The sequence below is a fragment of the Mesocricetus auratus genome, unplaced genomic scaffold (genome assembly GCF_017639785.1).
Source record: "Mesocricetus auratus isolate SY011 unplaced genomic scaffold, BCM_Maur_2.0 Super-Scaffold_100047, whole genome shotgun sequence".
Lineage (NCBI taxonomy): Eukaryota > Metazoa > Chordata > Mammalia > Rodentia > Cricetidae > Mesocricetus > Mesocricetus auratus.
In genome coordinates this window covers 2,691,394-2,718,544 of record NW_024429224.1, presented here as the reverse complement: position 1 = coordinate 2,718,544, position 27,151 = coordinate 2,691,394, and the positions used below count along the sequence as shown (strand labels likewise).

The 27,151-nt window shown below is 44.4% G+C and overlaps 1 protein-coding gene and 1 pseudogene across 1 annotated transcript in view; both read left to right on the top strand.

The window, feature by feature from the left end:
- Window positions 1-27,151, top strand: part of Dennd1a (DENN domain containing 1A) — a 490,889-nt gene that overhangs the window by 369,479 nt on the left and 94,259 nt on the right.
- LOC106022125 lies at window positions 17,991-23,828 on the top strand (annotated as a pseudogene).

Genomic DNA, 27,151 nt, shown 5'->3' with positions numbered 1-27,151 from the left:
TCCACATTGCCACAGATATTAAGGAAGCCAAAATGAGCTGGTCCGCTCACATATGAGTGTCTGGCCCTGAATTTCCACCGTGAGGTGGCCTGCATGCACTGTGCACTTGATTGCTACTTCTGAGTGTGGGAAGCTGACACTCTGCATTATTTATTCACGTCTAAGATGTAGCATCGTTGATGCATGCTGTGCCCTAGGCTGCAGTCTTCCTAGCTCCCTTTTCTGTTGATTAATATACACTGAAGTTCTTAGGAGATATGGCCAGACTGTAGGCATCTGGTCTCTGGACCTGAAATGATGGCCACACCCCTTCGTGTGTGGCTTCAGGTGGTTGGAAGCTGAAAGAGAGGAGCTTGAGGTGTGGCTTTCTTTGGTGCTCCCTTTCTGTTGGGTCAGCGGATCTGGTAGGGAGAGCAGGGAAACGCTCTGTCGGTTCCTGGTATTTTTCTGTATAATTATTCACCAATAATCACCCATTTATCATTTATCTTGGATCTAGTGATTTAATTACATCTTCACCTTCACCAGACCTCTAAAGATGACTGGTGAATGTGTAGCTCCTATGATATGGAGTAATGTGTTACACCAATATCTTTCTATGATGATGAGTTTTCTGTTTCTCATAAAAGTGGGGACTTTTTAGGACAGTTAGGTAACTTCCATTTTCTAGATTTCCCAATGTAGATTTGACTTGGTTTTTCAAAGGGTACAATGATAAAAGACAGGACCTACCTCCATCCTTGAATCACATTCAGGAGGGTTTCAGTTATTAATGGTGCTTTAGCAACAGTGACAGATTGAGGGACAAGCAGAAGGTTTGACCTAAAGTGAAGGACATTCTACCAGATCGCTGGCCTGCAGTCTTCAAAAGGCTAATGCCTCCTCACAACAAAGGGAAGCTCAGGGTCTTTCCAGATTAAAGCACATGGGAGGCAGGATGACTGAATGGAATGTAGGAGCCAGGATTTTCTTTGGTATAAAAAGACATTTAGGGACAATTGGTGAATTCTGATTCTGTTCGGATCTGAAGATGAGATTTTCATCTTACTGATGGTTTCCTGAGTTTCATCTTTGCACCTCAGGTATGTAAAAGAACATTCTTGACTTTAGAAAATGTATCAACTTAACTGTAACACTTGTCTTGATGACATGAGATTGTTCCAGCACAATCAGTGTCAGAATAATTTGAATGTAAGATGAACTTTATTTGACTTAGTTTACCAGAATTTCATTCGTGAAAACACACGTGTGGCTCTGGAGTATCTGCCAGTTAATTCTACTCTTTATGCATTAGGAGATATACCCATCTTGTCTACCAACTATGCTTCATGGTTGTTTGTTTACATTTGTTGATTTGAGGGGTGTGTCACAGCATGTGTAGAGCACTGAGGACAACTTGTCCTTCTACCATGCTGGGATTGCGCTCTGATTGCCAGGCTTGATGGCAAACACCTTTATTCATGGAACTATCTCTCCAACCCAGTGGTGCAGGTTTGCTTCCCCCTCTCATCCCATGACAAACTCAGAAGCCGTATAGCTTCTGCCATCCAGACCCATGGGCAAACCAGACCTTCAAAGTAAAGTGGCATGCTTATGCAGTACTTCTATTTCTTACCCACTCATGTGACAAGCGTGCTGCTGTTTTTACATTGTTCTGTCATATTTCTGCCAGGGCAGTGATGAAGGTTTATGTTGTGTTAAAGTGTGGCTATCTGCCTGAAAGGTGAAGGCTAATTTCTCCTTCTGTTCTTGCAACCTTTCTGTAAATATGCCATTATATCAGAGAAGATTTCTTTAAAGTCAGAATTCAAATGAGAAAGGAAAAACGAAGAAAAAGAATTCAGATGAGAAAATGACCAAAGCAGAACACAAGACGTGATCCTGAACTTCTGTAGAACAGACTTTTAAAAAATGAGTTTAGCTTAGTGCAAGCTATAAATGTTACAGTAAACTATTATATCAATAAAATGAGGGAAAGACATATTTTGGCCCCATACAAAAACTTTTTAGAATAGTGCATTTTTTAAAGAGGGTAATATTACAGAATAGTAACAAAAATTACACATATAAAAATCAAATAAATTAACCATTTTAAAATGTAGTGTCTTGTTGAATAATGCAAAGACTTTAACATGTTATACTCATTTAGGTACTAATCTTACTGTTACTATAACTTTAATTTCATGTAAAGAAGGCCAACAAAATACTGTGTCAGAAACTAGCCAACCTGTTGGAATGTGCCTGAAATGAGGATTGAGAAAGAAGACAGAAGATAGAGTTGGGAAGGCTCTCAGCCAATACTGAAGCAGCCTTGAATTTTATTTTACATAGCCTTTTATACCCAAAGCAAAAGAGGAGGATGAACGACTTCCTTACCATTAAAAAAGGAACAAACAAGTGTAGTTACTTCCTTAATTCAGAAAGTATCCACTAAACACACCCTTCGCTAAACATCCTGCATTTTGACCTTGAGGATCAAGATGTCTAGTAACCAACCACATCTTAGATCAAACAACCTGTTATCTGACCTTGAGGATCAAGAAATCTAATAACCATACCTTGGATCAAACATTCTGTTGTCTGGTCTTGAGGATCAAGAATAGGTTTGAACTCTGACCTTAAGTCAAAATGGAATGAAGTCAAAGCTCTGGGCTTCCACAATACTAACAGTAGTTGATCAGTTATTTTATAATTTATCAACCTCTGTACTATTAGTTCCCTGTGGGCTTCTTTCTTTGTCAAATTACTTCTTAGTACTTTCTGGAAGGACTATAGACTATTTTAGTCTTCCTGTGTCTGAAACTCTTAGGCCTAGAGGATAGTTTATCTGGGTATGAAATTATACATTACCAGTTGTTTTTCTTTTGTACTTTGAAGGCGTTTATTGATGAATAGTCTGTTATTAATTCATTTGTCATTTTATAAAAACTTACCTTTTCTCTGAGATTTTTTTCTCACTTTATTTCTACAGTTTTACTATATATATGAAAGCTTTTTTTTTTTTAATGTCTTTTCAAGACAGGGTTTCTCTGTGTAATTCTGCCTGTTCTAGAACATACTTTGTAGACCAGGCTGGCCTTGAACTCAGAGATCTGTCTTTGCCTCCTGAGTACTGGGATTAAGGGTGTACAGCACTACCATCAGATAATATGAAAGCATTTTTATCTTGCTTGGTATTTAATGCCTTTCCAGTCCTGGTGCTTGTGTATTTTTAAAATTCTGGAATATTCTCAGGCTTTTTTCCCCTCAAATAATAACCTTATCTCTACCTCTGTGTGACAGGGTTGTGGTGGCAGTGGTGGTGGTGACTGTGTTTCGTGATCCTAGAAACCCCTACGTAGAATGTGGGTATTTTCTAATTTATTATTCATGTTCCTAACTGTGTCATGTAGATGTGTGGCAGCCCTAGTCAAAAGTTAGTAAGAAGAATAATCTGAATTTGAATCCATGCCTGCTACTCGGAACTTAGGTTCTGTCTTTTGTGAATTCATGGGTCTAACCTGAAACCTAAAACAATGAAGTAGCTTCAGATCCCCATGCTCCCCTGTCAGACGAGTGGATGTAATTGGGATAAATGTGGCTTGAGCCCAGACTGTAGATGTCATGTGCTAGGAGGCCTGAGATGTACCAGGAGCTATATTTGGCAGTTTCATTCTGTTGGTTCTAAGAAAGAGGACTTCAGTTTATTTTTCTTTATCATGGTGTACAAAATTTCTATCTTTCCCGTTCTTTTGGCTAAGTATACTGTTTATCAAAACTTGTTTGTATGCTACTCATCTCTTAGCAGAATTTTGGTTTTCTTTTATTGGGCAGCATTGTTAAACTTAGAATTTTCCAGCAACAGGAACATGATGAAATGTTTACAATGATATTCTATAAAAAATTCCATTGTTATTATTCCACATTTGTGAAGTGCTCACCGAGTGCTGTTCTTCAAGTAGCACTGTAGTGGGTTGAAGAAGGCCCCAAGCTTGCAGACTGCTGTTGTGCAGTGTCCCTTACAGTTTGTTTGCTTTTGATCCTAAATAGCTTATCTGGAGTTCAGGAATTCAGTAATATTTAGGGGGAAGTCATATTACCTTGCTTGAGCTTTAGAGCCCAAAATGAAGGTGACATACACATTGCTGTATCACTATTGGTTGGTCATCTGTTATTTGACGGTAGAATGCATGGGCTCACAAGGATTGCAAACATGCAAAACAGTTGCAGTATGGTGTAAAGAGACCACACTGGAAATGCTGCCTGAGAAACGGGTGCAGAAGATGACAGGGTCCGTTTCCCAGAACAGAAACTGGTCTCTTGAAATGGTCTCGACAGAGTCTTCTGAGCCATAAAAGTCTTCTTGAATAGAAGGAACTGTGTGTAAACCTTTTTTGTAAGCCTAACGTGGTGTACTGGGCAGTGAGCATCATGTGTTTCTGAAAAATAGCAGTAAGCACCCCTCCCATGCCTTACAGAGTGCTTGCCATGTCCACCAGCCATTGGTGGAGGCACTTTAGGAGTTAAATCACAGAACATTCTCATCTCGAGTATGATATATGGAAGCTGTCTTGTCCTGAATAAGATGAGTCCAAGGCATAGGCCAGTGAAAAAAAGTCCTGTTCTCTAGCCCTGGGGAACAGTCGGTGACATGATAGAAGTAAAACAAAGATGTCAGACTCAAGACAGGCTAAAAAGATAGAGGGGCCTTGCCCATATGGTGGTGCATGCCTGTGACCCACAAACACTAGGAAAGCCTGGAGTGTGTAGCAAGACTCTGTCTAACAGTAACCAAGAGGGAGAACCCATGAAGGAAGAAAATTTGGGAGTCGACTGACAGGGACAAAGTCAGGGAGTCATTGAGGATGACTTCTAAGCTCCAGGAGCTCTGGTTGCTTGGGAGCCTATAGGAAGACTTTGTTGTTGTTGTTCCAGCCATAAATATATGGTAACTATTTCTTTTTCACCTATTTCTGTCAAGCAGCCTGAGGAAAATAAACAATATTGGCTTTTCCAAAGAATAGTGAACTAGAAAGTCTGCCCAAGAAAAGAATGGTCCCGTCATCTTGGCGGCTTGTTAGGAACATAGTGATAATAACAGGAGAAGCTTAGTTCCCTAATTTAGTGTCTTTGGCGGACTCCTTTCCTTTGCAGGGAATGGCTTTGATACTAAGTTCGTGACTCCCGCATTTCACTCCCTTTCATCATTGCGGGTGGAGTGCAGTCGTGTGTCCTGTCAGCCAGCACTGTGCTCATGAGCCTCAGCATGTTCTTTCCATCAGGCATGGCTGCAGGTGCTTGGAAAATAGTGGAGCCAGTGAGGAAAGCAAAGCAGGACTGGCCCAAGTGACCAGCCTTTTCTGTCCACGTGGTGGAGGAAAAGCCACCACGAGAGACAGGACATCAACTTTATTCATGTTGAGTGGGACGTGTCAGTTGGTAGCCAAGAGCTGTCACTTTGACAGCTTTGAGTGGGGGGGGGGTAGATTTAAGAGGTGTCTAACATCTGGATGCTAATCAACCAGACAGAGTGCATAAAGCAAAAAAGAAGTGCGCACAGAAACCTAGCAAAGAGGAACTGGCAAGAAACCCAGAAAGATACATGCAAAGAAGTGAGAGAAAACCAGGAGAATACCTCAGCCTATGGGTAAGAGCACTTACAACAACTGCGGCTGGGAAGATGACTTAGTCGGTAAATCATTGCCTTATGTCATGAGGACTGGAGGTCAGCCATGGTGAGGCAGGTGGCAGAGATGTCGTGGATACCTGGGAGCTCACCAGCCAGCTAGCCTAGCCTACATGGTAAGGCCAAGCCAATGAGAGACCCTGTCTCAAGCAAAAAAGTGAAAGGTACCTGAGGACTAACACCCAAGGTTGTCCTCTGACCTCCACATGAGTACCATACAGATGTACACATGCATGCAGACAGACAGACACACACATGCACACACAGGAGAAAAAATTTAAAGACTGAAAAGCAGGCCAACAGGGATGGCCATCTAGGTAAAGATGGGCACAGGAGGGAATTCCAATCTGATGCTTCAGTTTTCTCTGTGATATCCAGGAAGGGAGGGGTGTACACGCATGTATTGGTTAATGGTCGGGGCAGAGAGACAAGGGTCAAAGGATGGTAGTGACCCTAGCAGGGTGAGCCTAGAAGACTTGCAGTCTTCACTGACCTAATGCTGAGATTTCTCCTGTTGAGGCCAAGGATGTGCTGTCCAGCCTGCCTTGTTTGGCCCATATTTGACACATGTTCTTAAATCCATGTGCCCTGTGGCTCCTGCAGCTATTGTTCAGTGAACTGGTGAGAACTGGTGATTAGCTAGAGAGGGCTCCTGCTGAACATGTCTTGGCTGTTGGTATTTATCTGCCACCTATTTACATACATAATTTGGTGATTGCAGCTCTGATGATGCCTTTCTTGTGGCCTTTCTACTGTGGCATGGCATTCACAGATACCCTCCCTAGCAGACCAGGTTTCTTCTACAGTGAGCACTACACACCAGCACAGAGTTCTTTCTGAGAGTGCCCACCACCTAATTACCCTCACCACCACTCAGAAAGATATACTTGGGTAGGTGGAAGGCTGGCCTGGCTTCAGATCCTGGCTCTACTTCTCAGGACAATGTGACCTAGGCATGCCCCCTCCACCCTTTCTGAGCATCAGATTTATTATCTATGAGACGAAGAACTACTATTTCCTCTCTGAGCCGTATGGTACTGTTGGTTGTCTGTCCTTTTCCCAGTTCCAATTACAGGATAATTCCCTGTGGGAAACTTTAAGCTGAAATCACCAACCTTCTCTTCCAACGTAGCTAAGTTGGAGGCACACATTTGGTTGTGTTCCTTGGTTTCCACAGCAGATGCCCACTGTCATCTCAGCCACTCTTGCCTGCCCTCTATTAGTCTGAGGCATTTCTTGTGGAAGCGGGACAGAGTCTGCCCATTCTTTTATCAGAAGGCTGACTGTCTGCCCATGGGTGAGGCACTGAAAACTCTGCACTTATAGTTGGTCTGTCATATTTGTTGTTAACACATGATTGGTGGCCTCCAAACATTTGAAGATGGGGCACGTCTGGCATGCAGTTTCCACTAATTTAAGAGTTACACCTCAGTCCTTGTTTGTTTGCTTATATTCATTCACGTGGACCTGCGATGGAATCTGGCCCTTCAGCCTTTATCTGTACATGAATACCCAACTTTATCCCCAGAGCAAGCTAGGCCATCAAGCCCACAAGCAAAACTAGAGGATTTGGGCTCCTTTCCCTGTGTTTCAAGCATATTTTTAAGGTGTTTATCCATTTATCCTAATACTATTTGCTGAATGCCTACTATGTACAGCTATCTCAGAGGCCCATGGCAAGGCTGACATGAGCGACTTTCTTTAGACAGATGTCAAGGAGGAACAGTGTGTCTGAGGTAGTCATTGAGAGACCAGTCCGTGCCAAGGCAGCAGCTGATGGCTGCATGGTTTCCGTCATCATGATGCCACTGGACCCTTCACTCCTTTTTTCTCACTGCATCTTCTAGTCACCATCTTACCTCTTCCTCAAGCACAGAGAGCTGACTGCTAGAGCTCCTTCACTTAGGGAGTCTCATGACCCAACTGTGGTCACCTCAGAAGAACTCAGACTGTGGTCTCAGAGAACAGTGACTGTTCACTGTGATGTCAGTTCCATGGAGCACTTCCAAGTGGCTCTTGTCTCGCACATTGAATTGCTTCCAGGTGAGTAATTTCCATCCCTTCCCTAGGGATCAAGTTTTTTGGGCAATGGTAAGAGGGGATCAGAGCCCTTTGCTCAAAACTCTTCAGCAACAGTTGCTCATGTTCTCATTGGTCCTTTTCATGGTTAATTTTATGGTTATACCAGGCTCTGATGTTCCAGGAATAGGCTACCCACCTTAAACTGCAATCCTGTCAGCAACTGTAGCACAGCAGACACTCAAGTGTTTGAGCCAGTATGACTTTGATCGCGCCTCTGTATCTAATGCAAGTCACAGTTATCTGAGTTTTGAGTCCATGTCTTAGTCTACCCATTAATAAGGACTATCTTCCATGGTCTTGAGAGGTATCCTTGACAGGAGGAGCGTAGAGTTTTCCACACATCCCAGGGTATGCTGCTCGAGTTAGTCTGTGCATTCCCTTCTTGTGCTGTCACGTGCATGGCTATAAGAACTAACAGACTAGCCACCTGTTGCTGGGAGGCAGTGCTCTCTAAATAGTGAACCCTTCTTTCTTCACCCTGCAAAGCCTGGATTAGTCTCATGTGTGGCCAAGGCATCTCGTGGATTCCCTACCTCAGCATCCTCCTCCACTAGATGGTGAGCTTTCTGAGGGAAACTTCCTAGTCGTCTGTGTCCCTGATCATAGATGGCCTCCTGGGATGCTGGCTTAAGGCTCAGCTCCAAAGCTGCCCCTCTCAAGCAGTTTTCTATGGCTCTGTCTCTCTTGCCCTAAGGGATGGTGTCCAGGACTTGAGTGTCCCCCGTGCAGATACAGTATACACTTAGTACATGCCAGCTGATGGAATCATTAAGTGATATTTTCACCAACCCAGGACCTGGGACATAGTAGGAGCTCATTAAAAGGTAGCTGGGCTGCTATTGTCATCATTAATACAAAAAAAAAAGGCAAGAAGACAAACTGAAGATGGGCATTGGTCGCCCACTTTGGTGTGAAGTGTGGACATTGATTGGAAGGCCATTTCTGAGAAGCAAAATGGCCCTTTATTCATTTTGGGGAAGGGAGGAGGGTTAAGGAGAGTCTTTTTCAAGTGTTTGCTCCATCTTGCTGCCACTTTACTATGTGTGGCTGCTGTTGCCATGGCAATTCTTTAAGCAATTGAATAGAGCAGCACTGAGTTGTTGCAAACTGGCTCTAATTGCTCCCATGCACCAGGCCTGCCCACACGACACACTCCACACAGCACTCCCTCTTTCTCATGCACATTTTCGTAAATATCTGGGCATTGTGCAGCTCCCTTGCCCTTGTGACATTGCCATCCTTGGGCAGAGGATATAAGAAGCAACTCTTGATAGGAGAGAGGGCACCACCAATTTTCCCTGTGTGAGCAAGCCATGTAGACCGGACTTAAGGGGGTAGCAGAATGTGGGCTCAGCAGGGCCTTGAAACCAAATAAAACACTCATGGGATAGGTTTATTGTGTGTATTTGCCATTGTTGGATAATTTAGTCATCTTTTTAAAGCCAGCTGTACCATTGCTGTGGCTCCTGTCATGAGGACCCTGTGTATTGTGTAGTAAGAACTTGTGGCTTTAACCTCAACAGGACTGGGGAGAACCAGCATGGGTAGGGTAGTAATGGTTTGGTGCCTTCCTGCATGTCAGGAACTGGTCTTGGTGTTTCCCGTGTGCTCACTTAGTCCAACAGTAAATTGGTCATGGGGTAAAGACAAAGGAGCCAGTAGATAAGAAACCATTACCTGTGGGGAAACTGAAATGCAGACACTTAGTGTGAGCCTTTGTAGCCTGTACCTGTGCAGCTGAGCTGAGCTGAACCACTAGCCTGACTGGTCCTAAGCCTGTGCCCTCCCTCCCTCCCTCCCTCCCTCCCTCCCTCCCTCCCTCTCTCTTTCTTTGTGGTTTTTTTGAGACAAGGTTTCTCTGTGTAGCTTTGGAACCTGGCTTTGTAGACCAGGTTGGCCTTGACCTCACAGAGATCCGCCTGCCTCTGCTGGGATTAAAGGCGTGCACTACCACCGCCCAGCTGTTTGTTTATATATATTGTTTTTGTTTGAGATAAGATCTCGATATTGTAGTCCAGGCTGACCTCAAATTTGTGATTCCCCTGCTTCAGTCCCTCAGGTACGCAGTTGACAGGTAGCTGCCACCACACCCAGCCAAGGAGCTTCTTGGAGGAAAATTTAAATACCTAAGTGCTATGTGGCCTTCTCTTCATCTTTTTTTGAACTAAGTTTTTATTTCAGCTCTCAATGATTAGAGTATGGGTGTCAGAGCCAGGGTTGAAAGACAAGTTAGACTCTAAAGCCCTTTTACCATGAGGCTGTCTTCCATGGGTTTACTTGAAAATGAAGATTCCATATGCATTTGAAAATTTGCTTGTCAATATTCCAGGAAACCTAGTGATCAATGAAAACATTTCTTCCTATCCCCTGGATGCTTGTAAAATTAACTTAAACCTATAGTGCACTTTCCCCAAAGCCCAGAATGGAATGTAGGCAGCAGGGCCTATATCTCTGTTGGCCAGCTGGAAGGGGAGGCTTGAAGGGTAGGAGAATCACATTTGAAGTTTTTTCTGCCTTTTATTTTAATGTAGTTTGTATAATAAAGGTTAGAGGGAGAACAAAATGTGGGCTGTTCTCATAGAAATTGAAACACTAGCAACAAGGTCATTATTTTCATTCTTCATAGCCTGCACTAACCGCTCTGAGCCACTGATGCAGACAAATTTCACTGAATGCTGGGGGAACAGAGTAATGTATGGAGGTTTTGGTTGCAGTGCTATAACGGGCTGTTATGCCTCAACACTGCCAGTGGAGGTCATCAGATCAGTTCTTGACTATTTGAACTCCTTGCTGGTGACATCAAGAACCCTATTCTGTCCTTTGGTCTTCCAGCCCAGCCTGTCAGCTATGCTTCCAGGAGTCAAGGAGGCTGTGTCATTTTCAGGCCTCCCAGTCTCACAGTTCCAGCGGCAACATGACCTTGTCTTCCTAGCAGCTCTTCCTGGCTACTCTTCCTCTGTTACTACTTTCAAGTCACTGGCGGTGGTCTCAGCTTAGATGAGACCACTGGAGATGAGACCACTGAAACTTGCCTGGGAAATGAGACTGGAACATTCATCCTTGAAGGGGATGATGCTGGGAGTATATTAGCAAAAACGAGGATCCTGATAGAAATAGGCTAGAATGTTGGGAAAGTGATCCCAAGTCCCCCAGGAAAGGCGCTTTCACTCCAGGGAAACAGACCAGAGTCAAGGCAACAGACAGGTGTGTCTATTGAAAAGCAAGTCCCAGGCTTCTTTGGAAGATCCACAGGGCATTGCCATGACCCCCACCTCACGCCGTGTTCTGTGAAGCTCCCGGGCAGTCATTGTTCCTGTGAATCATCATCATGGCCACTCTACAGGATGAAACTTCTCAGAAGGGGCCTGTGTAAACAGCCAGATCCAGAGAGGAGCTGGATTCTGAATGAGGGATGGGTAGGCAGGATCAATTTGATTAGCATTGTGCTGGGGTTGTTTTCCTAGCTGGAGCTTTTGTTTTTGAGGGTGATATTTTGAGAACTGCTGTCTCTGTGGGAATATCTTGGTTATATGGAGCAGAGTCATCTCTGTGTCTATGCTTTCTTGTTTAACACATGGCTGTCTTTATAATGAGTGCCTTCTTTATGTGGGGTTATCAGAGTAACTCTGAATCCATTTTACAACTAAATTAATGATATCCAGGAAACATTTATTTGGCTCCTTTTCTATTTATAATATTGTTACCAACTAATTGCCTTTGAATGTTCCTACTTACAAGGTCTTTTATGCTAGTTAAAACCCATCCCACGTAGGTGAATCCCTAGTGCCACTCAAGACTACCCAGTCACTTGTGAAGTTTCTCTTCTTGTCATGATGACAGGAGCAATCATAAGAAACTATACCAGGGCAAAAGGCCTAGTTAAGACAGCATCTAAAAATAACAATGTGTATTGTTGGTTTTATTCTGATGATAAAAGTAATACATTTTCATTGTAAAACATTTCTGAAACACAGAAAAAGCATAAAGAGGGTAAGCGATCACTCAAGGCCCAACCCCACCCCAGGGCAACTTGTTTTAGGTTTAGCACATTTCTTTCCAAATCATTTTATGCCTTCTTGTGTAATTCAGCTTATATGATCAATACTTCCATGTAATCTTTATCATGTGTTTTGCTTGTTTGTTTGGTTGGTTGGTTGGTTGGCTAGGTGTTTGGGGGTTCTTGGTGTTATTTTTTGGTTTATCTAGACAGAGTTTCTCTATGTAGCCCTGGCTATCCTGAAGCTTATTTTTCTTATACCCTGAGACATTATCCATAATCTGTCACCAATGGTTGTATGATTCCTTTGTTGGATTTGCTTGCCTGTTCCCCTCTTGATATAAACTTAAAATTTCCTTGTTGCTATTTCTACACTAATATGTTCCAAGACATATGCACATGCTAAACAAAAATAATTTGATTTAACTTTCCCTTTTAAGCCTAATTGTCTTCAAATTTTCCATACTGTTAGGTAGGTATCTGTTTTTCTACTATGAACACTGCCCTGTGTACCCCGGTCACTGTCCTCTCAGGTTTTGTTTCCTGCTGCTTTAAATTCTTACTTATCTAAAGTTTTCATATACTTCCCACACTGTTTTCTTACAAGTGTATATAGCAAATGCATCTTTTCTAGACTCAGACATTTTCCCTTCAAATACAAAAGTCCTTGTACCCTGTGTCCTGGCAGTTAGCATCACACCAGCTTATTTTGTCATGTCTTCCCATTCTCCATTTTTTTCCTGGAATATTTAAGACAGTTCCATATCTTATTTTATTTTATTCATACATGATAGTAAGCATCTCTTAAAAATATATTTTTAACATTTTCCTTTCCCTTTATCCATTCAAAGCTACAGGAGAGTTAAAAACAATACATTGAACACCTATTTATTCTTTTGCAATCATTAATAATTAGTGTTTCACATTGTCTTCCTATATATGTAAATGCTGTACCTTTTGTTTTGTTTCAGTTTTGTTTTTGAACCAGTTGACTATACCTTGCAAGAATCATGACACTTCCCTCCTGCTCTCTCTCTCTCTCTCTCTCTCTCTCTCTCTCTCTCTCTCTCTCTCTCTGCTGCAATCATAAGGCCATTTTTACTCTCAGAAAATATTTTGTTACTAGAATAATGTTGTTCATTATAAGTAAATAATGCACAATCTACATTCAGTTCTCCAAGTGGGCTCCAAAGTATCTTTCATAACAAATCTCTTTTTCAAAAATTTCCCTGGGCTTAAGCTGGGCATGGTAGTACACACCTTTAATCCTAGTACTTGGAAGGCAGAGGCAGGTGGATTGCTGTGAGTCTGTGGCCAGCCTGGTCTACATATAGTGAGTTCCAAGACAGCCAGGTGTATTTAGTAAGACCCTGTTCAAAAAAATGATAAATGGATGACAGAAAGATAGAAAGTAAATAACAATAAACCTGAAAAGGATTGCATATCACATTTGTTTATGCTATTTCCTTAGCTTCCTCTAGCCTAGAGCCAACCCTCTTTCCTTGTGTTTTATTTTATTTTCGTCTTTCTTGACACTGACATTTTTGAAGAATCTAAGCCAGCTGTCTTCCATGATATCCTACAAGGTAGATGCTCTGACTGCTGACTCATGACTGTTCCAGCAGGCCAGATGCCTAAGGTTTGTCTGTGTACTTCCTGCCTAAGTCCTGGGGGCAGCTCTTTCTTAAAGGAGCCAGAGTTCCTTTTCCTGAAGAATGCTATTCAAAAGCCAGGTCTGGGAGCCACGTGTTCTTGGGATTGCTGATGCCAGGCCTTCAGTGGTCAGAGCCATCAAATACCACACACACAGCTCACCACAGGCACATCTCCATGTGCTTTTGTCTTCACATACCAAAAGCTTGGCTTCACATGAATGTCTCCAATTCTAGGCCAACCAGAAGTCACTCCTGTTTCTCCTTATTGCAAAATGACTATACTGCACAAAGGTTAACAAACCCTGCCCTCTTCTTCATGGACTTACTTATTAATATGGAGCCACTTTTCTCTACTGCCTTGTCACCATCCCCGCCCAGATGCCTTTCTTGGCCTCCTTGAACATTGATGTGCAGGGCTAGGCCTCCACTGTCCATGCTCATGCAAGTCCCTTTCATGCCTGGATCCCTGCACATCCGACCTGAGTTTCCATACCCTGTGCTGTCACAGCCCTCACTCTGCTGTGTCCACGCCCATCTCATCAGGCTCCAACACCTTGAGCAGGCTGTACTGTCCTTACACAGCGACCCCATCCCACCACCATCACCCTATCTAAGGTCTGACAACCGCACCCGAGCAGGACTCAAATGAAACCCTTGTCCCCCATTATGGTACACTGTCATGATCTCCCACACAAGCACACACACACAGGCCAGGGATAGATCAAACCCACAGCTTACATAGCCTAAATTTCCCAATAATTATAGGGCTAGAGACAAGGATCCTATTTTTAAACGTTTCTTCAGGAACTAGCCTGGTAACCGACACCTCTGAAAGCAGATGTTGGGCCAAGCTGCCTTGAAGAAGGAAGGTTTTGTATGTCAAGCAGGCATCATAGTAGCAGTACAAAAAGACTCTGCCAGTGTACCCTGCCTTCCACTTACAGAAGCCCAGCTGCACTGACCTGGGCATCCTGTCTGTGAGGCAGCCAGCTAGCTCCTGCCTAGGCCCAGGACAGGGCTCACAATATTGGCTTTGGTACCAGCCAGGAGCAGCACCAGCCCAAAGCACTGCTTCCATTCTCTGTGCGATAGGGAAACAAGTTGCCTCACCCTTGGGGGTCTGTTGCTCCAGTCTCTCACATGCCCATTGACATTCACCTTTAGCGATGTGTTTCCTACATGAATTTCCTAGTAACACATAGTGTGTACAGGGAACATAGAAATGGACCTTGACCACAGTGAGATGCTAGTGGGCTTGAGCCTCCAAGCTGAATCCTTGACTCCACAGCCCAAGCCCTTCTCCCTGTAGAGTGTGGGAGTGTGGTTAACAGAAGAGCTCACCTTGACACCCAGACGCTGAGACAAGTGGAACTCGGGTGGTATTTCAGTCCTAATGACTTAGGATGGTTCACATTCCTGTAGCTCACTGTAATGCAAAGAGATTAGGTAGGGTCTCATGTCCAGTAGGCCAGGTGTGTTTCAAAATACAGCAGCATGTCTTCTCAGCTAGTCCAGAAAGCCTAGCTCTGACCCGTGCCAACAAGCCTATGCCCAGCTTTCAGGCCCACCCCACACTGTTAAGCATTTCTGCTAGGCATTGGGTTCCAGCACTATTGAGGGAGGTCTGTGATGCTCCCATGCTACTGCCTGCTAGACTAGCCAGCAGCCACGCAGCAAGGAAGGAGCATTGAAGACAGAGACACGACACGAAGGAACTGGAGTCCCCACGATGCTGAGAAGGACACTCACCTTTTCTCATTTGAATCCTAGTCCCAGGATGCTGTTCTTGCCTGAAATCAGCGTCTGCAGCAGCCTCTGAGCTTTCAAGTGAAGTGAGCCAAGTGCCAGCCCATTCACTCGCACCCCACCCCCATGGCTAGGGGCCATGCTTCCCCTCGAAGCCAGCACAAGGCGAGGTCCTCATGGGGCCTGGCCCTCTGCGTTCATGGAGAAAAAATGAAAGTTGCTTTATTCCCTGTCCTCTTCATGTCTCCCATTATGAGGAAAAGGCTCCACAGTGAGGCGCCGGGCTGTGATATTTCTGCTTCAGTGTGAGAGATTCATATGTTTGACTAATCAATTCTCTGGCACTGACTTCCTGGCCTGCATTTTGTTCTCTTGCTTTTGATCGTCTGTTTGCCTTTTTGCCGTTCTGCTGCTCCTTGTTTGGGGCTTTTATTTTCCAGGAACACTTTGACCCACTGGAACCACTGTATTCTTCTCCCTCTCCCTTGTTGCTTTTCTCTCTGATTCTGGTTTCCTGCGTGGTTGACCGCACACTGCTTCCACATACAAGCTAAGTAGAGACCTCAAGTCTCCAGGCCTTGATAACTCCCGGGCTTTGTTTCGGGAGCCAGGAGATAGCGGACCCCAGCCCTCAGTCCCCACCCCCTACCAGGCTAGGTTGTAGTCCTCCACTCCGCCACCCCCATTACAGCCTCACTCTACTGCAAGCTGATGTCGGGTTGGCGCCCCAAGGGTCACAAGGCAGCAGCTATAAGAAGGTGTATACAAATATATAGAGCATCAGCCATGTTTGTCAATAGAAGAAACCAAGGGCTAGGCATTTGAGATGACTTTTTCCAGTGTTCAGAGCTCATGATTGATCAGGCCAGGACTAGAGCCAAGCATACCCTGAGAGAGACTGTTGTTCTGCTGTGAGAGTTGTCCACTGACTGCTAGCTCCATCCCTCTTCAGTCAGCAATGCAGAGCACTCCACCCTCTTTAGTCTGGGGTAGAGGTAATTCAACCTTGACATAGTGAGGTAGGCCCCTTCCTTTGCCCCTTCCTAGCCTCTTCCAAGGTCAGAGAAGGATGAACCCCAATGCCACTGCCTTAGCTACCTGGGCCCTTAACTAGAGAGCCTCCTACACATGGTGACTGGGTCATAGTGAGGGTCATTCTGAGAAGGACCCTGAGAAGGCTTTGTGGTGGAATGGAAGCGGTGGGAATTGAATGGAGCCTGGCATGCTGAATAGGGCTTCCACAGTCAGAGGAGGGAGGCCAACAGGCCTTTGCTTTCTAGCCTGTTCTGAGATGACTGTTAAACAGCATTTCCATCTGCGGTTCTCAAGCCCACAAGGCCGCTCTTGAGTCTCCCCTTCAGGGGGGTGCCAGGGAGCTTACTCCTAAAGCAACACGTCCCACCTCTAAAGATTGCTGCTGATAGAGCTCATCTTACTTAGTGGAAAGTATCTCCATCTGCTCCCCACCCTCTCACCCTGACCTTGACAGCAGTTGGCACAGTCGGCTAGACCATGAGTAGAAATGAAACTGCGCTATTGCTGTCTGGGCTTAGTGGCATCACGTGGTGTGAAGGCTCTGGGTATGAAGTTCAGAAGGCTAAGGTTATCTCTCCCTGGCCCACTTTTAATGTGTGCTGTCACAGAGTTGACATCACTGTCTCACCTTTCAAACAGGAATGACAGTCCTTTAGTACCCATCCTGTGTGGCTCTTGTTCACAAAAGTGGCGTTCTTAATTCTAAGGATAGTGGCGCACAGCAGCCTTCCTCCGCTCTAGTCTCTGGCACAGCTCAGCCCTATGTGCACTTGACCTCACACTCTAACTGTGAGTCCTTCTGTTGGTTTAGTTTCTGTGTGAGCATCATGTGTACACAGTTGTCATCAGCTGGGCGCACAGAACTGAGAGTCTGTCGCCTCTTGACTCTTAGGAAAAATAAAGTGGGTATCTTCCAGAGCCAGGACACACGGCAGGGAGGTGAGATGCCTGGGCGGTGCAGGCTTCTAGGGCTGTCAGAGAAGTATAATAAGGACAACTCTGGACGGAAACTGAGTCTTTGAAAGAGAAACTTCTGGTCCAGGAGAAGAGTGGGGTGTAAGAGACCCTGGTGGTGCAGGAGTCATCCAGGGGAGGCTGCAGTCCTCGCTCGGCTGGAGAAGCCCCAACCACATTTGCAGGCCTGAAGGACTGCCGTAGCTTGAAGAGAACCTTTGCAGGTGTTTGCAGCTGTCATCCAAGAGCAAAAAGGAGCATCCCGTGTGTGCCACCAGAGAGGGCTAGGAAGCTGGGTCATAAGGGGAAATAGCACAGCAGTGGGCATGGCAGAAGACGCTCCTCCCAGCTGCCTGTGCTGGCACTTCTTTACATGTGAGGAATCTGGTGACAGTTTAGAAGATAGAACTGTGTGACACTACAGCTCATGTGCTACCTACAAAGATTTATTGTCTGTTCATCCTGCGTGTTTCTGGCTTGCCTTTCTGCTTGGCAATAGGAGCCAGAACCCATTCATGTATGTTTAGGAGTGGTTGAACATCCTGAATTTTCAGATCGTCTGTGTGTGCCACATGTGTCTCAGCAAGTGTCCTCCAGGGAGCAGCCTGTGCTCGGAACCCAGCCCCTGCCAGCCCAGTGCTGACAGCCTTGTTCTCCAGTTCTTCACTGTGCTTTGAGGACAGTGATGGTGTGCTGTGACATAACTGTGCATTTTATAAGTTTTAATTTTATTCTGTTTGAATAAACTGTACATACATGTGAGCTGTTTGAAGGATGTGGCTGGCGATGCTCTACTCTAAATTCCTTTGGCTTCTATGTGATTTTTTTCAAGTTTGAAAAATAGGTTAGAAATAACATGACGATAAGGAAGCTCAATGTAACGGTCTTTTTCCTCTGTTTTTTTTCTACTTTTTAAAATACAATTAGCACTTCAGATTTCACCTAGTTACTTCATGGTTACCTTTGGTGCTTCTTTGATATTTAGATGTCCATACTATCTTCACTTTAAGAATCAATAACATAGCCACACAGTGGTGGCGCACGCCTTTAATCTCAGCACTTGGGAGGCAGAGGCAGGCGGATCTCTGTGAGTTCGAGACCAGCCTGGTCTACAAGAGCTAGTTCCAGGACAGCCTCCAAAGCTACACACAGAAACCCTATCTTGGAAAACAAAAAAAGAATCGTTAACAGAGCCACACAGTGGTGGCACACGCCTTTAATCCCAGCACTCGGGAGGCAGAGGCAGGCAAATCTCTGTGAGTTCAAAGCACCCTGGTCTATAGGAGGTAGTTATAGAACAGCCACGGCTACACAGAGAAACCCTGTCATGAAAAACACAAACAAAAAAGAATCAGTAACTTTTAAAATAAGAGTTTGTTCCCCCCACCCTCGGTGGAGATACTAAATTCACAAATTACATACATGTAGATGTCTACTTTTCTTTTTCTAATTTGTGAAGATCATGGCACAGTCACATGATCAGCCAAAGTACCTGCTGTGAAGTCCTGGTAGCAACTCATTCAGGTAGTGCTTCCAGAACAGAGGTGGGGAGATAGAAAGAGAACCTCGCAGATGTCGGCTTGGAATTTATGAACCATAAATAATGCATTTCATTTGTTACAGTCGTACTCTCTGTATGTGTGAGTAAACACTGATTTCAAAGGCACACTGGCATTTGAGTCTCTCCAGTCAGGTGTAGAAAGTGCAATCGCACCATCATCACTGCAAATGAAAGTTTAAAAAAATGCTCCTTCCCACAACGCTGCTACTTTTCCAGTTTCTCTTTCGGAGCCTTGCCTTGTGTGATTCTGTCCTTGCCTCATATAGCTGTGGTGGTGTTTTCTTGATAAGTCCCATCTCCCTTTGTCTGCGGTATTCCAGAGCTGTCATATAATGTCATCATTAACCCATTGCCAGTGTGCTTGAAAAGAATCCTGAGACTCTAGATGGATTTTGATGCTAGAACTTGAAAGATACAAAGATGTGAATATGTTTTAGGGGGAACTGAATAAATGAAGTTTGAGGGTGGTGGTGGAAGCTGTTTCTCTCTCTCAATACTAGTTTCTTTAAAACAAAAGATAACTTTCTATATTAATATTTTCGGCTTGAATTCATTTGGGAGGAAGAAATAAAAATCACACATAATCACATCGAATGGCTCCCAGCCTAGAACGTTGCATATAAACACACAGTAAGCCGGTTAATATATTGAGTTGTGGTTGTTGTTCTCTGTGGTGGTAGTGAAGATGCAGCCTTTTGCATCAATCCCTTGCTTCACAGATACTGGGCCATCTTTCTGTAAGCTGTAAGGGCTATTTGGAATTCCCTCTTGGACAAAAGCTCTAGGCCTCAGGACTAAAGGCTCTATTCCCTTGTTTCCCCTAAATTAGTTACCATGTGCAAACACCCTTTGTGATTCCTGCTGTGACATGGGTCTCTAGGATAGAGTACTAGCATGACATGCTCTGTGTGTGTGTGTGTGTGTGTGTGTGTGTGTGTGTGTGTGTGTGTTTCCTTTTTAAAAAGTACACAGAAGCAGAAGTTTTGGACTGTCTCCAGGTTCTGAAGTTTGAGTATATATTTATTCTGTTTGCCCCAAAGTACATCTTTTATCGTTAAGACTTGGAATAAGACTGGGTTCAGTTCCCACCCGTGTGAGCTTCTGGCTGTGTGACTCAGGATCAGTAACTTACCCTCCTGAGACAATCTCATTTGCCCAAGGAGCTTAGCTACCCTGACCTCAGTAGATTGCTACGACCATAATGAGGGACTGTGAATGAGTAACCACAGCAACAGCGACTCCAAACCTGCGCTTACTCTGCCCGTCTCCGCTCAGAGCGCCTCACACCCTTTCATCCTTGCAGCAGCCCATCGTGTGGACGCCCAAGTTTCCAAAGCAGGGCAAGACTCAGAACTTGCCTAGCTTCACACAGCTTGCAAGTAAAGGTCAGACTTCTCACACAGGACACTCTTTGCTCCTCACAGAAGCTTGAACAGTCTTGTTCTTAGAACTCCCCAGCTCAGGTGCATGGGGGCACCCTCTGTCACCCTGAGCATCAGCCAGGGGACAGCACGCCCACCTGCCCCTCCAGATGGGGAGACCTTTGTTCACGGGGGTCTCACTGCCTGATAGGATGGACAGCATGTGACCCAAAGCCACCCAGGAGCATCATGTCACTGGAGCATTTTTAAATATTCCATTCCTAAATTCAAAGCTAGTTTGGGCTATATTTACAGCATTTAACATGTGAGAAAGTGGGCTTTTAAGTGGAACGGTTGTGTAATGGAATATTTCACGTTCCGGTTCAGCCATAAAGCTCAGGGCTGATAAACAAAGCATCCGAAGCCAAATGGCTCCTCATCTGACCCCAATTAAAATAAAGATTTCATTCCATTCTGTCCTGACAGGGAGGAACATATTGTTGCCTTTAAGGGAGTTTGGTTTAGTTAATGAAAGAATTTTGTTTTATTCCTCCACCCCCACCCCCACCCCCTGCCACACACCCAAATACAATATCTAATTAAACAAGATTCAGTTTGGTAGGGATATGTTAACTCTTTTTAGGCTGTGCTGCCTCCATGTCTCAAGATGTCCAATACAATTGTGACCACCCCCTCAACATCCATTGTCTGAAGACAGTCAGCCCATGTCACTTCAATCCCAACAACCCATTCAGTCATGTGGGTTCTGTGTAAAATACCACATATTTTCATAAAGGCCATTTCCTAGAAGCATTTGTACTCATCCATATTGTAATTTACCAATCACTATAGAGCTGTCCATATAGAATGTATCACACAGAGAGTTGTAACTGCTAAAATATGTTAGGTAACATAAGTTGGATATTGATGCCAATTATCACGGAGTTCTTTCAGTTATCTTGAAGAAATATGTAGCTGTCTGAAGACTTCATCATTTTATGTGAAGAGTAAACTGTGTTGGCCAGGCTGTTTCCGCAAGGCGGGCTGGGGGTGGGGGTCTTGTGTGGCATTGTTGCAGCTTTCCCGAAGCCGTTTCAATACACATGCTCATCATGGCGAGCAGGACCACAGATACCAGGCAGAACTTTTGGGAGCATGGTGGAGAAGTTTTCTCTAGCTCAGCAAGGAAAGATAGACATTTGGGTTGTGACAGGTCACCTGCAAGTCCCTGAGGAATGTCCCAGGTGGTTATCAGGTTGGAGGGACAAAAGACTGGTCTGGACATAGAGGGCTGGCCCTAGGTGAGCCCCTCAGCTGTCATCTCAAACCTGCCAGAGTAGGGTCAGCCGACCTCTCAGGGCCTGCTGGCTCTGCCTTTCTCAGATTCTTTATTCAGTAGAGCAGAAAGTACATGATGTTCTTAAATCCACAAAGAATTTACAGTCAGCTGCTTAGGATTTATGTTCTGAGAAACAAAAGGTCTTTAAGTCTGTAAATCCTGGGATGCTTTAAACATTTTTTTTGGGGGGGGGACTTCAGTTACTTTCTAGTGGCTTCTTCTGGGCATTTATTTTGCATCCTTGAGTACCCATTCTCTGCAGGCCTTTCAGGAGATGAAGAGAGACAGGTTACTTAGAGTCTGCCTTCCAGAAGCTTCCTCTCACAGTGTATTTGAAAAGCAAGTAAACATACCATCCTAAAAGGGATCCGTACAGTGCTCTGGGAAGGAGGGGTCGGTGGTATAAGGAGCATGAAGGATGATGTCTCGTTGGGCCTTGAAGTGGGAGTACAATTTTACCAGGTGGTGCAAGGGAGCGTGTCAGTCAGAGACAGGCAAGAATTAAGATTGCAGCAGAGTAGGTCAAAACAGTGAGTCCCATACTGTTGCTACAGAAGTGGCTGCGAGAGATGTGACAGATGCAAATGGAAAGATAACCCTCAATTACAGGATAGGCAAGAATTGCATAGCAGCGTTTTGGTCAGTCACGGACTGCTTACATACTGATGGCACCTGATGTTTACAATAGCCCCCATGCTGTTGTGGTCATTGTAATGTCATCGCACAACCTTTCATCCCACCACTAGGGAGACAGAGGCCATCGAGTCTCTATGAGTTCGAGGCCAACCTGGTCTGCAGATCAAATTCTAGGACAGCCAGAGCCAGACAGAGAAACTCTGTCTCAAAAAACAAAAAAACAAACAAAAAAGCATCCCATAAGCATTCTAGGAGGTGGTATGGTTGTGGATTTCATGACCCTTTGAAGCGATTTGTTAACTGTCTCCTGTGGGGCAAGGACTGTGCTAGGTTCTTTAATATACATTCCTGACTAGTCCTTGAAGGCATCTCAGTAGGTATTACTGTTGTCCTACTTTGATGAGGATAGAGCCAAAGAGAGAGTGGTTGACTATCCTGAGGTCACATGACTGATAAGCAGGCCTTCGACCCAGTGTGTTAACCCCATTTAAAAGCCCTGATACCTTTTTCTTTTTTCTTTCTTTCTTTTTTTTTTTTTTTCTTTTCTTTTTTGGTTTTTCCAGACAGGGTTTCTCTGTATTGTTTTGGAGGCTGTCCTGGAACTGGCTCTGTAGACCAGCCCGGCCTCGAACTCATAGAGATCTGCCTGCCTCTGCCTCCCGAGAGCTGGGATTTAAGGTGTGCGCCACCAACGCCTGGCGCCCTGAGATGGCATTGGATACAACAAGGACCGAAAGGTTCGGCGCAAGAAGCCCAAGAGCCAGGACAAGCTGTACAGGTTTCTGGCCAGAAGAACCAACTCCACCTTTAATCAGGTTGTGCTGAAAAGGTTGTTTATGAGTTGCAGTAACCGGCCACCTCTGTCCCTGTTCCGGATGATCCGAAAGATGAAGCTTCCTGGCCGAGAGAACAAGACCGCTGTGGTTGTGGGGAGTGCCCAAGCTGAAGGTGTGTGCGCTGCCGGTGAGCAGCCGGGCCTGAAGTCGCACCTTTGACCAGCTAGCCCTGGAGTCTCCCAAGGGCCGTGGCACTGTGCTCTTGTCTGGTCCTCGGAAGGGCCGAGAGGTATACCGACAGTTTGGCAAGGCCCCAGGAACCCCACACAGCCATACCAAACCCTATGTCCGCTCCAAGTGCCTGAAGTTCTAAACTGCCAGAGGCAGAGGGTCCAGCCGCAGCAACAAAAACTAACCCAGGATCTTACTGTTATTAAAAAAAGCTTTGGTAAAAGCCCTGAGACTCTGAAAAGATACTTTCCACAGCAGCCCTAGGAGGTGATCAATGAAAGGATAGACACTCACTGTTCCCCTAAGAAACCCAAGGAAATGCATCCCTAGTGCTCAGACCTCTTTTTCTGTATTCATGCGGAATAATTATGAGCTCAAAATAGATCAGAAACCCTAATTATAAGACCTAAAATTATAAAACATTTAGAACAAAGCACAGGACAAGAACTTCATGGCATTGGATTCATCAAGGACTTCTTGAATATGACACCAAATGCCCAAACAACAAAAGAAAATCATATGAATTTGGCTTATAAACCATAAATCTACTAAGGAATTAATATTCAGAATATATAAAGAACTCCTAAAATTCCTCCTAAAAACCCTCCAAATTCCACAATGGAAAAAAGATTTTCCTTCCAAGAAAATAAACACATGAAAACAGCCCAGCCTCAGTAAATACAAATTACAGCTTTAACCACAGTATATAGAACGTAGAGGAGTTATTTTTTTAAGGTTTATTCATTTTATTATGTATACAGTGTTCTGTCTGTATGCATGCATGCTAGAAGAGGGCACCAGATCTCATTACAGATGGCTGTGAGCCACCATGTGGTTGCTGGGAATTGAACTCTGGAAGAGCATTCAGTGCCCTCAACCTCTGAGCCATTTCTCTATCCCCAAGTTTAGAGAGAGAGAGAGAGAGAGAGAGAGAGAGAGAGAGAGTATGCCTAAGACTGAAATTCTAACTCCTAATCCAACGTGTGTGTGTGTGTGTGTGTGTGTGTGTGTGTGTGTGTGTGTGTGTGTACACAAAAGCATATGGTGTGGTTGTTCATGGAGGCCAGAGGCATCTAGAGTCGCAGGCTGTTTGTGAGCCACCTGACATTGGATTCTGGGAACTGAGCTCAGGTCCTGTGCAAGAGCAGTATGTACTCTTAAGAGCTGAATCATCTCTCCAGCCCCCAGAATTGGAATTTTTACTCACTATTGTTAGGAATGTAAGATGGTACAGTTGCTATTAAAAAAAAAAAGAAGTTTGATAGTTCCTCAAAAACAAAGATAGAACCACATGTATTGTTCAGCAATTTGACTTCTGGGCACAGGTCCAGGAGAACTGAAATTAAGGTCTAAAGATGTATTTGTACACTTATTTTCATAACAGCATCACTCATAGTGGTGAAATTTAAATATGAGTGATAAGCAAAATTAGTATGTGTGTATAGTGCAACATTATAAAGCTTGAGGAAGGAATTTATGACTGTGGGTGAACTTGGGGACATTCTACCACTTGAAACTAGCCAGTCACAAAAAGACAAGGCAAGGTTACAGGCATAGACAGTAGACTGGGGTTAGCAGTGACTGTGGGAGACACACGGTGGGTCATAAGCCTGTGGAGCTGATTTGTGGCAGGAATGCTTTATTGCTTAACCACCTAAGCATTTCAGTTTTTAAAAAGGGAAAGGGACCAATGGGAGTAGGTAATAGTGATGGTTATGCAGCATCAGGTTCTTATCTAACACCTTGAATTGCATATTTGAAAATGTGTCCAGAGGTCTGAAGAGATAGCTTAGTGATTAAGTACACTTGATACTCCTCCAGAGGATCTAAGTACAATTCCTAACACCAGTTTAAAACTGTAACTCTAGCCCCAAGGGCTCTAACACCCTCTTTTGGCTTCCATGCATGCAGGCAAAACACCCAAACATATAAAACAAAAATAAAGGGGAGAAACAATGGTCACAGGACCAGCAGCATGGCCCAGCAGGCAAAGATGCTTGCTGATCTCCAGAACCCATGGTGGAAGGAAAGAAGTGACTTCAAAAGATGTTCTCTGACCTCCACACACATGATGTGACCTGCACGCACACTCGTGTGCGCGCAAACACACACACACACACACACACACGAGAGAGAGAGAGAGAGAGAGAGAGAGAATTAAATTTGTTTTAGTGAAAGACTAAGAATATAGTTCAGCTGTTAAAAATACTTGTTTGGGTTCCCAGTACTCTTGTAAAAATCTGGACACGGCAGTGAGTGGCTATCAGTGCTGGGGAGGCAGAGACAGGTAAATCCCTAGAGCCTACTGGCCAGGAAACCTAGCCAAATCTGTGAGCTATGGGTTAAAGGAAAGTGAACAGTTGAATAAGACACTCCTTGCCGACCTCTTGACCTATACAGAGTTATAGCCAGGTGTGGTGGTGCATACCTGTACTCCCAACCTTGAGAAAGCTGGGGAAGAAGGGTCCTGAGTTCAACGATAACTTGGGCTATGTAATGAGACCTGTCTGAAAACAAAATGAGCCAGGTGGTGGTGACACATGACTTTAAAGCAGGCAGATCTCAAGAGTTCAAGACCAGACGGGTCTACAAAGTGAGTTCCAGGACATCTAGGGCTGCACAGAGAAACTCTGTCTCACGACCACCCAAAAAAAAAAAAAAAAAAAAAAAGAAAGGAAAGAAAGAAAAAGAAAACAAAACGAAATGATAGTTAAAATGATAAAACCTGTGGGGAAATGAGTAAGCTTTCGGATGCACTCTCTTCATGTGGCTGAATGGCTGGAATGGGAATGAACTCCTCAGCCATCAGCTTACTTGGTGCTTTCTGTGTTGTGTGCTAGACACTGACAGTATAGAGGGAAGCCTAGTCAAGAACAGAGGAGACAAGGTATTAACATGAAGTGGGTACCATAGTGTAGAACTGTAATCCCAGTACTCAAGAGGCTGAGGCAGAAGACCAGCCTGAACAACACAGTGAGACCCTTTCTCAAGAAAGAAAATCTAACAAAAGGTATTTAAATGCTGCTTAGCAGTACTTCCCCAAAGAGTGACTGGTAAGTCTTAAAGGAGGAATTAGCCTCCTTCCTATCATTGACTGCCTCTGTTATCAGCCCTGAGAAGAAGAAAATGGTAGTTAAGCACATGGGCTTTGGCTGCAAACAGCAAACAGCAGGGTCTGAATAGCAGCCTTGAGTGGCTGTGATAGTCTTCCATTTCTTTGTGCTATGTCTCCTCAGCTATAAAGTGAGAATAATAGCATGTCAGTTGGGGTTGCTATGAGTGTTAATTGAGTTAATATCTAGAAAGTGATGAGCATGCTGCCTGGTGCTCAGAACAGGCACCAGGGTTAAGCATCTGAACTCTTCCCCTTCATAGGATCTGGTTTTGCCCAGTGATTCAAGTGAGCAGGCAAGGGTGAGAATGCTTAAGTAATTTGCCAAAACCCATGCATCTATCAAGTGCTCAAACCAGGAAATGAACCCTGACATGGTAGTCCCCAGAGCTCTTTCCCCGCCTATGACACCATCTTGCTCACATCATTTTTTTCCTGGCCCCTCTGCTCCCAGGCTCTCAGATATTGTGGATTATGCCTTGCTTTGGTGGGAGTTAAAATTCTCTCTCAAGAGAAAAATGGTTGCCCTGTAGTAGGAACATACAGTATGGACAAACAAGATGAGTTTCAGGACCCAGGAGATATGGATCCAAATCTCAGCTCTATTAAGCAGTTGGTAACTTAGACAAACTCTACTCATGATCAACACACAATTACTTTACCTCTTCAAGATCCTCAATAAAGCAAAGATCAACATTGCTACCTCATAAGGATGATCACAAAGACTAAAGAAGATTTGCATGAAGCTTAGATAATTCAAGGGCACATAATAGGGCCTCAAGTTTTCCTTCATCTTTCCCCACCAGCTCCTCTTTGTAGCCAGAATTCCCCAGTGGTTATCCACAAGGCCATATGTGTTGGGGAAGTCCTGTGCATTTGTCAATAAAGCACTGTCTGGCCAATAGGGAATCTAGATAGGAGGGACTAGGAGTCCAGAAGGACTCTAGGAAGGAGAAACACAGGAGATTCAAGATGTAATGCCATGGGGTAGGAGCCCGGAA